General features: G+C 44.7%; 1 long non-coding RNA gene across 1 annotated transcript; it reads right to left on the bottom strand.

Annotated features, from left to right (window-relative positions):
- Nucleotides 1-5,971: 5,971 nt before the first annotated feature.
- LOC139040123 (uncharacterized) lies at nt 5,972-8,619 on the bottom strand. The gene is made up of 2 exons (XR_011494022.1): nt 8,377-8,619; nt 5,972-8,070 (listed from the first exon to the last, which is right to left on the bottom strand). It is a non-coding gene; the product is annotated as an uncharacterized lncRNA (long non-coding RNA).
- Nucleotides 8,620-11,615: the final 2,996 nt, after the last annotated feature.

The following is an 11,615-nucleotide window of genomic DNA, read 5'->3' as shown; positions in this document are numbered from 1 at the left end:
GCTGGGGACAGGAAGGGCAAGGTAGAGGAGAGGCTCTAAGAGCCTGCCTGGAGAATAGTCGCAAAATGGCAACTTGTGAGACTGGAAAAGTTGTCATAAAACAGTCTGGGAACGTGTCAGCAAGGAACAAAAACAATCAGCAGCCATTGAGCACCCACTGTATGCCATGTGCTTTTTCATCATTTGTATGGAGATCATCTTTTACTTATACATCGTACTCATCCTCACAAAGCCTTATGAAATGGGTATCTTGTAACGCCCACTTTACAGACAAGGAAAGCAAGGCGCAGAGAGATGGGGTAACTTGCCCAAGGTCACACAGCATATAGAAATTGTAGTCAAGAGTCGGACCCGGTTCTGTCAGGCTCTAAAGCCACACTTTATCTAATTTTTATTATAAAGTTATAGACAGAGTGAATAGCTCAGTGCTTAAGCACCCAGCCTCTGAAGTCATGCTGTCTTCAAACCCCACTCATGCCACATATTGGCTGTGCAACTGTATTAGTTTGCTGGGGCGGCCATAACAAAGTACCGCAGACTGGGTGGATTATAAACAACAGACATTTAATGTCTCACTGTTCTGAAGTTGCAAAATGAAGATGTGATGGCTGAGCTGGTTCATTCTGGGGGCTGTGAGGGACAAATCTGTTCCATGTCTTGCCTAATTTCTAGTGATACCTGGCAGTCTTTGGCATTCCTCAGCTGATTGTTGCTTCACTCTGATCTCCGCCACATGCAGTTTCCCCAGCATGCATCTCTGGGTCCAAATTTCCCCTTTTTATAAAGACATCAGCATATTGGATTAGGACCCACCCTAATGACCTCATCTTAACTAATTATATCCACAACAACTCTATTTCCAAAGAAAGTCAAGTTCTGAAGTACTCGATTTTAGGACTTCAATGTATGAATTTGGCGGGAGGAGGGGGTGGGGGGGGGGTGGGGGCGGGGACGGACACAATTCAACCCATAACAGCAACCATTGGCAATTCCTTTTCCTCTCTGTGCTTATTCATCTGTCAAACTGACTCTTACAGGGTTGGAAAGAGTAAAAGAATTAAGGTATACAAAGTATCTAGAACAGGGGTCAGCGAACCATCACCCAAGGGCCAGGTACAGCCTGCCACCTGTTTTTGCACCACCAGAAAGCTAAGAATAGTTTCTATATTTTTAAAGAGTTGAAAAAAATCAAAAGAAGAAGATTCTATGACACACAAAAAATTTAAATTCTAATTTCCGGGTCCGTAAATAAAGTTTTATTGGAACTCAGCCACGCCCATCCATTTACATCCTGTCTCTGGTTATTTTTACACTCCAGGAGCAGTGGAGTGGTTGCAGTTCCTACAGAGACCATATGGGCGCAAGGCCTGAAATATCTAGTCTGGCCCTTTACAGAAAACATTTGCCAACTACCAACCTAGAAGGTTACCTACTATGTAGTAAGAACTATATTAATATTGCTTATTACTATATTTTTTTCCTTATCTTTTAGCATGGTAGAAGTTATCTACCTCTGCAATCCTTTTTGTAGCAAGGAGAATTTTCAGCTCACGTGAGAGAGGATGTCCCCATCCACAGGCAGCTCTGTGTGCCTGGGGGGCCCCAATCCTCCCCTCCATTGGCTGGTTTCCTCCCCAAGCGCTCCTCAGCTGCTCCCCCGGCTGAATCCAGTCCAGGCCAGTCAGCTCGCTTCACTCCCGCTTGTCTCAGCAATTTTTTTTCCCCCACTGCACAAGTTCCCCCAAAGCTCCAATGGATCCAAAGGTGAGCACTTCCAAACCTTAAATTATTTACATCTGAGAAACTCAAGGGCTTTTTCTCCCTTTCAATCACGGCGGGCTTCGGGCGTCTCCAGCGCAACCCTCCTCCTTCCTGTCAGGAGGGCCCGCCTCCTTGCAAAAAATTGTAGGAAATTTGCATCTTTAAAAAAGAAGTGTGCGCGCGCTTTTTTTTTTTTTTTTTCCTCTTTGTTTTTCACTGGCCAAAAAAAGAAGTGAAGCCTCATTTTAGTCAGACGGTCATCCGGGACACCCGGGAGGAAGGGGGCAGAGGAGGATAGAAGTGGATGAGGGAGCAGCCCGTGGGAGTGTTGGTGGAGAGAGAGAAGGACTATGTTCGTGCTGACTCAGCAAAACTGGCGAGCTTGGAGAAAAACTCGCGGTTCAGATGGGGAGAAGAAACACGTTTTCTCTGCAACGATCTGAAGAGTAGAGCGTTTCATCGCCAAAGAGACCACAATTGTTTTGGCTCAACATCTTCGTGGCTTTGTGTTGGATGGCGTTTTGTGTTCTCTGGATTTCTTTTTCTTTTGAAAATTGTAGGATTTAGGAAGAAAACCAAGTTAGAGGCAGATTAAAGTCTTTAACTCTTAATTAAAGGTTTTTATTCAGCCCTTCACTTCCAGCCGCAGAATTTTTCATCCAGGCATTCCAGTTGCTGTTGAGGAGAAATGGGAAATTCTAAAAATAAGTCAGTTTGCATGCGCGGTCCCTCTGAGGTCAGACCATTGTCCCCAAGGAGGGCACAGCTGTTGTGGCTGCTGCTGTTATGCCAGAGTCAGACTGGGATGGCGACATCTCCCTGCTGGAAACCTGAGGGGACAAAATTCTCCCCAAAGAGGGCCCCAGTATAGTTCCCAAGCGACCCCAGGTTCTAGAAAAGTCCCTCTCTCTGAAAGCCCCTCATTTCCTTAGTCCTGCATTTTTCCTCACCTCACACAAGGCAACTCCAGCATCAATTGCTGAGGCCAAAAGCCTTGGCGTTATCTCTAACACCTCTCTCTCTCGTTCTGTCTCTTTCTTGTACCCAACATCCAATCTGTCAACAAATCCTGTCCATTCTATCCAGGACTGGGTACCGTGCAAAATGGAAATGCAGGGCCCCTGTCCGAAGGTTCTTAAGAATTTCAAGATGGCGACAGCGGAACATAAAACCAGGCATGGGGTCTTTCTGGGCAAGGGACCCTGTGTGACATCACAGGTCACATGCCCATGAAGCCAGCCCTGGTTCTACCTGCAAAAACATATCTAAAATCTGACCACTTGTCACCATCTCCACTGCTAACCACCTGGCCTGACTCTTCCCTTTGTCCCTTTAGTTGATTTGCAGCTTAACAGACAGAGCAAGTCAGATGACGTCCCTCCTCTGCTCAAAGCCCTCCACTGGCTCTTCATTCTCCCCAGAGTAGAAGCCAAAATCCTTAAATGACTGACAAGTCAGCTCACATCCCCAGGCTTATCTTTGACTCTCTCCCTCGCTCATTCCCCCCCCAGCCACACAGCATTCCCGACTATCCTCAGACAAGCCAGGCATATTCCTTCCTTGTGGCACTTGCCTTGCCCTTCCCTCTGCCTGGAATCTCTTTCACCACTTGTACACCCTGTGGATGCTCTCCCTCACATCCTTGAAGTCTTAGTCATTCAACGAACATTTATTGAGCACCTATGATGTGCCAGACACTGTCCTAGGCACAGATGGTTGGACGCAGCATTTCTCTGATCATTCCTGAGATGGAGCATCTTTCCATGAACTTATTGGCTATTTTATAGCTATTTTTTTGAATATTTTGGGCTTTTTTATTTACAACAGAACAATTTAATCTTTTTTTAACAGCTTCATTGAGCTATCTTTTATATATAAAATTGTCCATATTTAAAATGTACAACTTGATGTTTTGACATATATACACATTGTGTATACACATATCATAATTGAGCTAATTAACATATCCACTACCTCTACGTAGTTACCATTGTGTGTGTGTGTGTGTGTAGTAAGAAGATTTAAGATCTATCCTTTTTGCAAATTTCAAGTATACACTACAGTATTGTTAACTATCATCACCATGCTGTGACGTTAGATCTCCAGAACTTATTCATTCTATGTAACTGAAACTTTGTACCCTTTAACCAACCTCTCGCATTTCCCTCACCTCCTCACCCCACCCCAGGTAACTCTACTTCCGAGTTTGACTATTTTAGATTCCACATATAAGTGACATCATGCAGTATTTCTTTATGGAAATTGCCTATTTGTTTTATGTAACAAACACTTACACAGTACTTACTCTGTGCCAAGCACGACTCCAACAACTCTGTGAAAGAGGCACTTGCTTATCTCAATTTAACAAATGAGGAAACTGATTAAGTGGCTTATCCAAGATCACACACCCTTTTTTCAGTTGGATAGTAGATCTTTAGCATATTGATTTGTAGGAACTCTTTATATGTAATGGCTATTATCCAATTGCATGATATATATTCTACTGTCTGCCTAACAGAGGAAACACTTGCCATGTTGCCTCCAACTATCCTTGTATCATGCTTTCTATCTACTGAGCTACACATACGAACTAGCAAGAATATTTTATTTAACCTGTGTCTTAGTTATCTATTACTATGTAACAAATTATCCCTCTCTCCCCACAAAAAAAAATTAACACCTTAAATCTCAAACATCTATTATGTCACACTTATTCTAAGGGTAAGGGATTTAAGAGAAGCTGAGATGGGCAGTTCTGGCTTAAGATCTCTCATGAGGTGTGAGTCAAACTGTGAGCTAGGCTGCAGTTGTCTCAAGACTCGAATGAGGTAGAAAATCCACTTCCAAGCTCACTCACATGTTTGTTGGCAGCCCTCAGTTTTTCACTGGATTTTGGCCACAGGCTTCAGTTTTTCGCCACATGGGCTGTTCCATAGGGTTGCTCATAACAGGGCAGCTGGCTCCCCTTTGAGTGAGTGATCCAAGAGAGAGTGAGAGTGAGAGCATCCAAGACGGAAGCCACAACTTTTATAACCTAATATCAGAAACGACGTCCCATTGCTTCTGCTATTTGCTCCTGGTCACACAGACCAACCCTGGTACAATGTGGGAGAGTATTACCCAAGGGTGTGAATACCAGGAGGTGGGGACCATCGGAGGCCATTTTGGAAAATGGGTACTACACTGTGGGTCTTGCCATTATGATTCTCCACTATTCGCTTGCTATGGAAATGCACCCATACTGAATGGTACTTTTGAAAAGGAGAGAGAAACTCAGAGTCTGAAATCTCAGAGATGGATTCCCAAAACTATGGGGTTTATGCCTTCTGATACCCCATAAGCCCAAGATTCATATAACAAGCAAAAGAAAACCTCTGGTTCTTTTAAGAAGGAAGAGGTTTCATTTAAAAGATGTTGGGTAGCTCAGAGAATGTTCGACAGGGAGTGAAGACATCACAGCTTGTATGCCCAGCACTGCCAATGCTGGACACCAACGCGGCCACTAGATCTGCAGTTACCGGTGCCTCTAGGATGAGGAAGTGGCTGCTCCTCCTTGCCAGAGTAAATTCCGGCATGGTCCTCCTTCTTTACCTATTTCTGATTCAAAGTTTAGGGCAGGTACATTTGACTGGCAGATGATCTGATGGTTCGTTTGATGGGTCTGCGCCCCAGCTGCCAGGGGCACTAGGAAAGCAGGTGCCCACCATTTTTAGCTTCTATGCAAGGAGGCAATCCATGCCTCACCATTTGGAAGATTCTCCCAAACATAAGGACTTCAGATTCTGAGCAGTCAAAAAGTATGGCAAATATTAACTACAGCTACAAAATTTGGTCAGTTAGAAAACAGAGCATGTCTCCCTAAAGTGGAAAAGGTCTTAAGACAACGTCTAGGAAGTGCAAAGCCCTCATTTTACAGACGAGGAAATTGAGGTCCTGAGAAGTGAACGGAATTGCCTAAGGTGACATAAGAAGTAAATAACAAAGGCAAGACTTTTCCTCTTGGCTCCAGACTCCCCTTTACTGCCAAGGGGTTCTTAATCTCTTTAGTGGTGTGGATCACTTTGGCAATTTGATGAAGACTGTGGACTCTTTCTCAGGATAACAATTTTGAAGTGAATAAAATAGAATGCATTGGATTACAAAGGAAACTAGTTACATTGAAATGTACTTACAGAAACAGTAAAACAAACTAGTGATATAGCAATACATACGCAATACACATTATTCTTTATTAGCACATTAGGAAAAAAATCAAGCAGTGGGTCTAACAACTACTATAATTTCAAAGAAGTGATGAGCCTAAAGGATACTTGAGGATTCTGTAACAATTGTAAAGAGATATGAAAATATCTGTGATTTCCAATGATGACAAAGTCACAGGAATTGTTAATTCCACCGTGGTTTGTTGCCTACCTTCATAATGGAAGAAATGCTAAAAATCAGTGAGAGTTTAGTGAAAAAAAATTTCCTTTCCAACTAAAGTAATCCTTTATATTCTGCCCGCAGACCTGCGGGAACTGAGATTGTCATCCCTGGCTAAGAATTCTGGAAGTATATGATGAATATTCCAACCTGCCCAGCCCTCTGGTTATAGGATGGAAAAGTGGGGGTGCACATAGTGACCCATAAAATAGGCGGAAACTGATCACGAATGGTCTGGCTTGTAAATAGGTATTGCGTGCATGTGTGTGCTTATGCATGTGCATACATATGTGTACATGTGTGCATGCGTGTGTGTGTGTGTTTTCCCATTGTAAGATATTCCTGTATTTAGACATGGAAAGACTGCATGATAAATTATTAAGTGGAAAAAGCACTTTACAGAACAACGTGCAACAATAGTAGCTGACATTTGTTGAACAGTTGCTACAGGCCGAAAACTAAGGTAAGCACTTTATATATATCATCTCACTGGATCCACTCACCAACACTTTGACATAGTGTTTTTATTATTACAGTTTATAGATGAGTAAAATGGGACGTGGAGAGATGAAATAACTTGCCACAGAGCTGCTAAGTGATGGAGCTGGCATTCACATCCAGAGCTTGGACTCACATCTGCTCTAAGGATCCAATTTTTTCTGCTTAACTGTTTCAAACTCCATATGTATGTGCGTATGTGCATACGGATACACGCATGCATGGAGAAAGCTGGGGCGTCACATGTGCCTAACCCCTATCCGCCTTTACCTCTGATGACAGTGACTGGGAAAAGGGCAGAGATGGGAGAGAGCTTGTAATCTTTCTTCTTAGATCCAAAAGGCTGAGGACGTTTTAAAATGGATGAGCAAGAACTCCACGTATCAACCTGGGTGAATCTCAAATAGTGTTGAGCAAAACAGAATATGCACAGGATGATATGGTGTGAAAATATGCAAAACCAGATGATATGTTATTTAGGTACACAAATATATTATTTAGGTACAATATATTTAGGTACAAATATATTATTTAGGTACACAGAGAGAGCAAAAATATCACAAAATGCGTAGAGTTAATAAATACCAAACTTGGAAAAGAAGGGATGGATCAGGACAAGGAACAGATGAAGATTCAATCTTATTGATTATAATTTATTTCTTAAACACTGTGGTGGGTACCAGCGTCCCTTGTATTATTAAATACACTATTATGCTTGGACTATTTCATAACAATTGTAATATAGAGAGGAATTACTAATAAGAAATGCTTATATGTAATCAATCGTTCTTCTTTAGCTTTGATACTGTCTGAATTTTCACAATGTTACTTTTGAAATTTTTTAAAAAAGACGTAAGAGGGCAGAATAGTGGGCATGTCTGGGAAGGAAGGAGGGAGTGGCTGTTGGGAAGGAGCACGAGGGGGCTTCTGGATACCAGGCATGTTCTGTTTCATTAGCCAGGGTCATGGCTTCACACACGTTTGCTGTGTGGTATTTCATTAAGCTGTGCATGTCTGGTTATTTTGACTTTTCTGAATGTGTATTATACGTCACAATAAAAATGCACTAAAATGTTACTTTACAAATAAACAAAAGCAGGAGGGACATCTAAACATTTTTAAAGGAATTTCAGCTCTTCCTTTTCAGCTGGTACCGTGCCATGGCCAGTCCCACGGGTCGCTCAGCAGTTCCACGCCGCTCCGCAGGCTGCAGGCACCAGGCAAAGCTATGGATGCTGTAGTTCCAGATCTTTTCAATCAGAGCTCGAAGCACACCCCAGCCTCCAGCATCCTCAGTGGGGTGGCTTTTGTCAAACGGCTGTGTGCATCACAGGAGCCCAGAAAAACACTGCCATATGGCAAGACTCTTAAGTGGGGGAGCCTGAGGCGCTGAGAAAGAAAATGAGATTCAAGTGCCACTTAAGATCGCATCCATTTTTGGTTTGGGGGGCTTTGGGCTTCTTTTGATTTTTAGAAGCCACGGCAAGGTTTGCTTCCTGTTTCCTTTAGTGACCCGTCCACCAGTCTCTCCCCAGGAATGGAGGGGACTTCTAAAGACCCCAGGACACTGCTCTTACAAGCAGAAAAAGAGAGAACTGAATTGGAGAAGGAAGAGCCATGATCTGCCTGAGTTTCCTGTGGCTGCTGTAAGAAACCGCCGCAAACTTAGTGGCTTAAACAACACAAATTTATTACCTTACAGTCCTGGAGGTCAGAAGTCCAAAATATGTCCAAATGGGCTAAGACCAAGGTGTCAGCAAGGCTGTGTTCCTTTCCAGGGCCTCTGGAGGAGATTCCCTTTTCTCGCTTTCCAGCTTTTAGAAGCTGCCTGCGCTCCCCAGCCCATGATTCCCCTTCATCTTCAAAGTCAGTAGTGGCCGGTCGAGGGTCGAGTATTTCTCATTGTGCTGTCTCTCTGATTCTGAATTTCTGCCTCCCTTTGCCTCATTTAAGGGTCTTTATGATGACATTGGCCTCATTTGCATAATCCAGGACAATCTCCTGTTTCAAGGTCAGTGGTTAGCCACCTTCATTCCATCTGCTACCGTAATTCCCAACTGTCATGTAACGTAACATAAACACAGGTTCTGATGATTGGGACATGGACATCTTTAGGGGCCATTATTCTGCCAACTGCCCCAGAACCGATTCATTTTCTTAAGGTCTGCCTCCCCATTGGCTCCGTGAGGGCAGAAACCGTTTGTCCCTCCCCAAGCTCTTTCCCCAGCATCAAGAGCAGTGCTGCTTTCAAAGTAAGTACCCAACAAGTATTGCTGTGATGCTAATGGACATCTTCTGCATATTCGCTGCAGGGTCTAAGAGCGATTCATCTCAAGAAATCCTTTTCGTATAACATAAATGTGCTAGTATTTTGACGCGCATGTACTCAGGACCAGATAGAAGTCAGATGAGCAAAGGTCGACAGGAGGGGGAAGAGAAATTTCATGTGGAACCTTTAGAACCCTCCAACAACCAACTCCCAAGTTCATGTAGCACTTGCAGTGGCATCTGCCTGGGATGGACACAGCGCCAAGAAGATAAAGGGGATTTAAATGATTTAGAAGAAGTATGGAGCGCAGACGTTAGGTAATTACAGAAGTTTAGAGCTTAAACAGGTCTTATAGGGTCTCTATTCCAGTTTCCCCTTAGGTCCCTACGATGGTAATTATTTTAGGTGGGACACAAACAGGACGTTAAAACAGATTCACAAAATGGGGAGCTCATCTCCCTTTCGGTTCTCTGCAATTCTTCTTATTATGGAAAACACAGTCTCTGCTTCGTGTTGCTCTGTCTTTAACACCTGGCTAACACTTGCTGATCTCCTTTTTAACAAGGAGAGAGCAGACCTCAGGCTAGATCTTGGGCGGAGTCCATCTAGATGGGATGTTTGTGGCCAAACAATGCAGGGGCCTCCAGATGACTGATTTGGGGAGACTGGGGCCAACTTCCTCTCTTCCCAGTTGAGGAAACAGAGGCCCAGAGAGCTGCCGAACCCCATCTCCTGAGCCCTAGTCCAGTGTCTGCCTCGTGTGTGTGAAGGTGCCCAAGAAATAACAGGGGAGAAAACAGACCATCCATCACTAAAAGGACGAGAGAAGAGAAAGTGAAAGGGGCAGGAAATGGATGTTTCCTTCTCTGGCCAGGCTGCTGAGCCCCAGGCCTTGGAGAGAATTCAGAAGAATGTGAGGGAGAAGAAGGAAAAATGAAGCAGTCAAACTGCCTGCTGGCAGGGAAGCCTGCTCAGCTCTGGCTGAAGCCACTGGCAGCAGGAATGCTCTGGGTGTGTGGGAGGAGGGGAAGGAGGAGCAGTGCCAGGAGGCAGCTGAGGGGTGCCCAGGAGCTGGGGCTCAGGACTCCCCCTGCCACCCAGGAGGGCGGGCTTGTGGAGGGAGCCCCAGAGTGACCGTGGAAGCCAGTCAGACCCCTCAAATCTCTGTCCTCCACTCCCCCACCCACCCAGACCTCAAGAAAGCCAGCCATCACCCTTCCTCGGGCACATCCTGGCAGACGTGCAGATATGGCCCTGACTTTACAGCCAAAATTACCTTTCCAGGAAAATGCTTCCACCTTCTGAAAAGGACACTGAGAAAATAGTGTACAAGGCAGAGGATTTCAAACTCTTTTAAAGCAGACAAATCTTTCTGTCAATGATCAAACAGGAGCATCATTTAAGGGTCTGCAATCAGAGTTTCTAAAAAGTATTTGACTGGAACAAAGTGAGTACACAGAAATGTATTTTTTAAGTGAATGTATATATAAACAAAAGTAGAGCTGGTCTGATTAAAGTCAGCATGGGGGTGGGTTCCAGAACTCCAGGTCCTTGCCCCAGCTCTGTCACCTCTTATAAGCAGCCAATCATAGATTGAAAACACTGAGCTGAGCCAAACCATCCACCCTGCTCCCTTTCCTGCCATGCTGGAAGAGGCTTGGGTCCAGGATTTTCCTGCATCTAAAGTCTCCCATATTTGAAGAATCAATGATGAGAGATGATAGGAGTCTAAAATAAAAGTGCTCCTTATCCAGAAAAATCTTGACAACGTCAGAGATGCAAAATCACAATTTTCAAAACTAGGCCCTGGATCTCCTGGCTGTCTTGACTCATTGAGCTTTGCCACCCATCCCTACATGTTCAGTGTATTGGTTATCCATTGCTGTGTAACAAATCACCCCAAAACTTAGTGGTTCAAGGCAATCCTTTATTTCATTCACCATTCTGAGGGCCAGCAATTTGGGCTGGGCTCAGCTGGGAGGTTCTTTTGGCCTGGGCTGGCTCAGCTGATCTTGAGTGAGGTTCCTGCGTGTGTCTGAGATCAGCTGATGATTGCTTGGGGTTGCCTGGGGATGGCTTTCCCCATGTGGCTGGTAGTTGGCAGGCTGTCGGAGGGGCAGCAGGGGTCTCTGACCATATGTCTCTCCTCATCCATTATGCTATCCTGGGCTTGTTCACGTGGTGGAGGTTTCCAAAAACATCACAAGGAAGCTGCAAGGAGGCTCAGCACTGGGTCTGTCACTTATACCACTTTCTACTGGTCAAAACAAATCGCACGGACATCCCTGATTCAGAGGGTAGACAGGCTCCACTGCTGGATGAGAGGAGCATCTGGGCAGTGTTACAACCTACTGCAGAGACACAGAGACCCTTGCCAGAAGCGGTGGGAAGGAGAGGAGTTTATTTTGGAAGTTCCAGTTGCATGGTGGGCTAATGACTTATCTGTTATCCGTGGGCAAGGTCTGGAAGATTATGGAACTGGGTTCCCAAGCCTCCCTTCCCTCCCAACACACCCCATATGAAGCACAGCACAGAACTCTGCCTCATCTGCTTCCTGCCACCCCCCACAAGAGTTAGAAGCAACCCCCTTCTTTCATCAAAGGCCAGGCCCACAGCTCCCCAGTCTTCCCTCAACCTCCCCCTCTCACAACGTACCCCTCATCCA

The sequence above is a fragment of the Equus asinus genome, chromosome 14 (genome assembly GCF_041296235.1).
Source record: "Equus asinus isolate D_3611 breed Donkey chromosome 14, EquAss-T2T_v2, whole genome shotgun sequence".
Classification (NCBI taxonomy): domain Eukaryota; kingdom Metazoa; phylum Chordata; class Mammalia; order Perissodactyla; family Equidae; genus Equus; species Equus asinus.
This window is presented reverse-complemented; position numbering and strand designations above follow the sequence as displayed.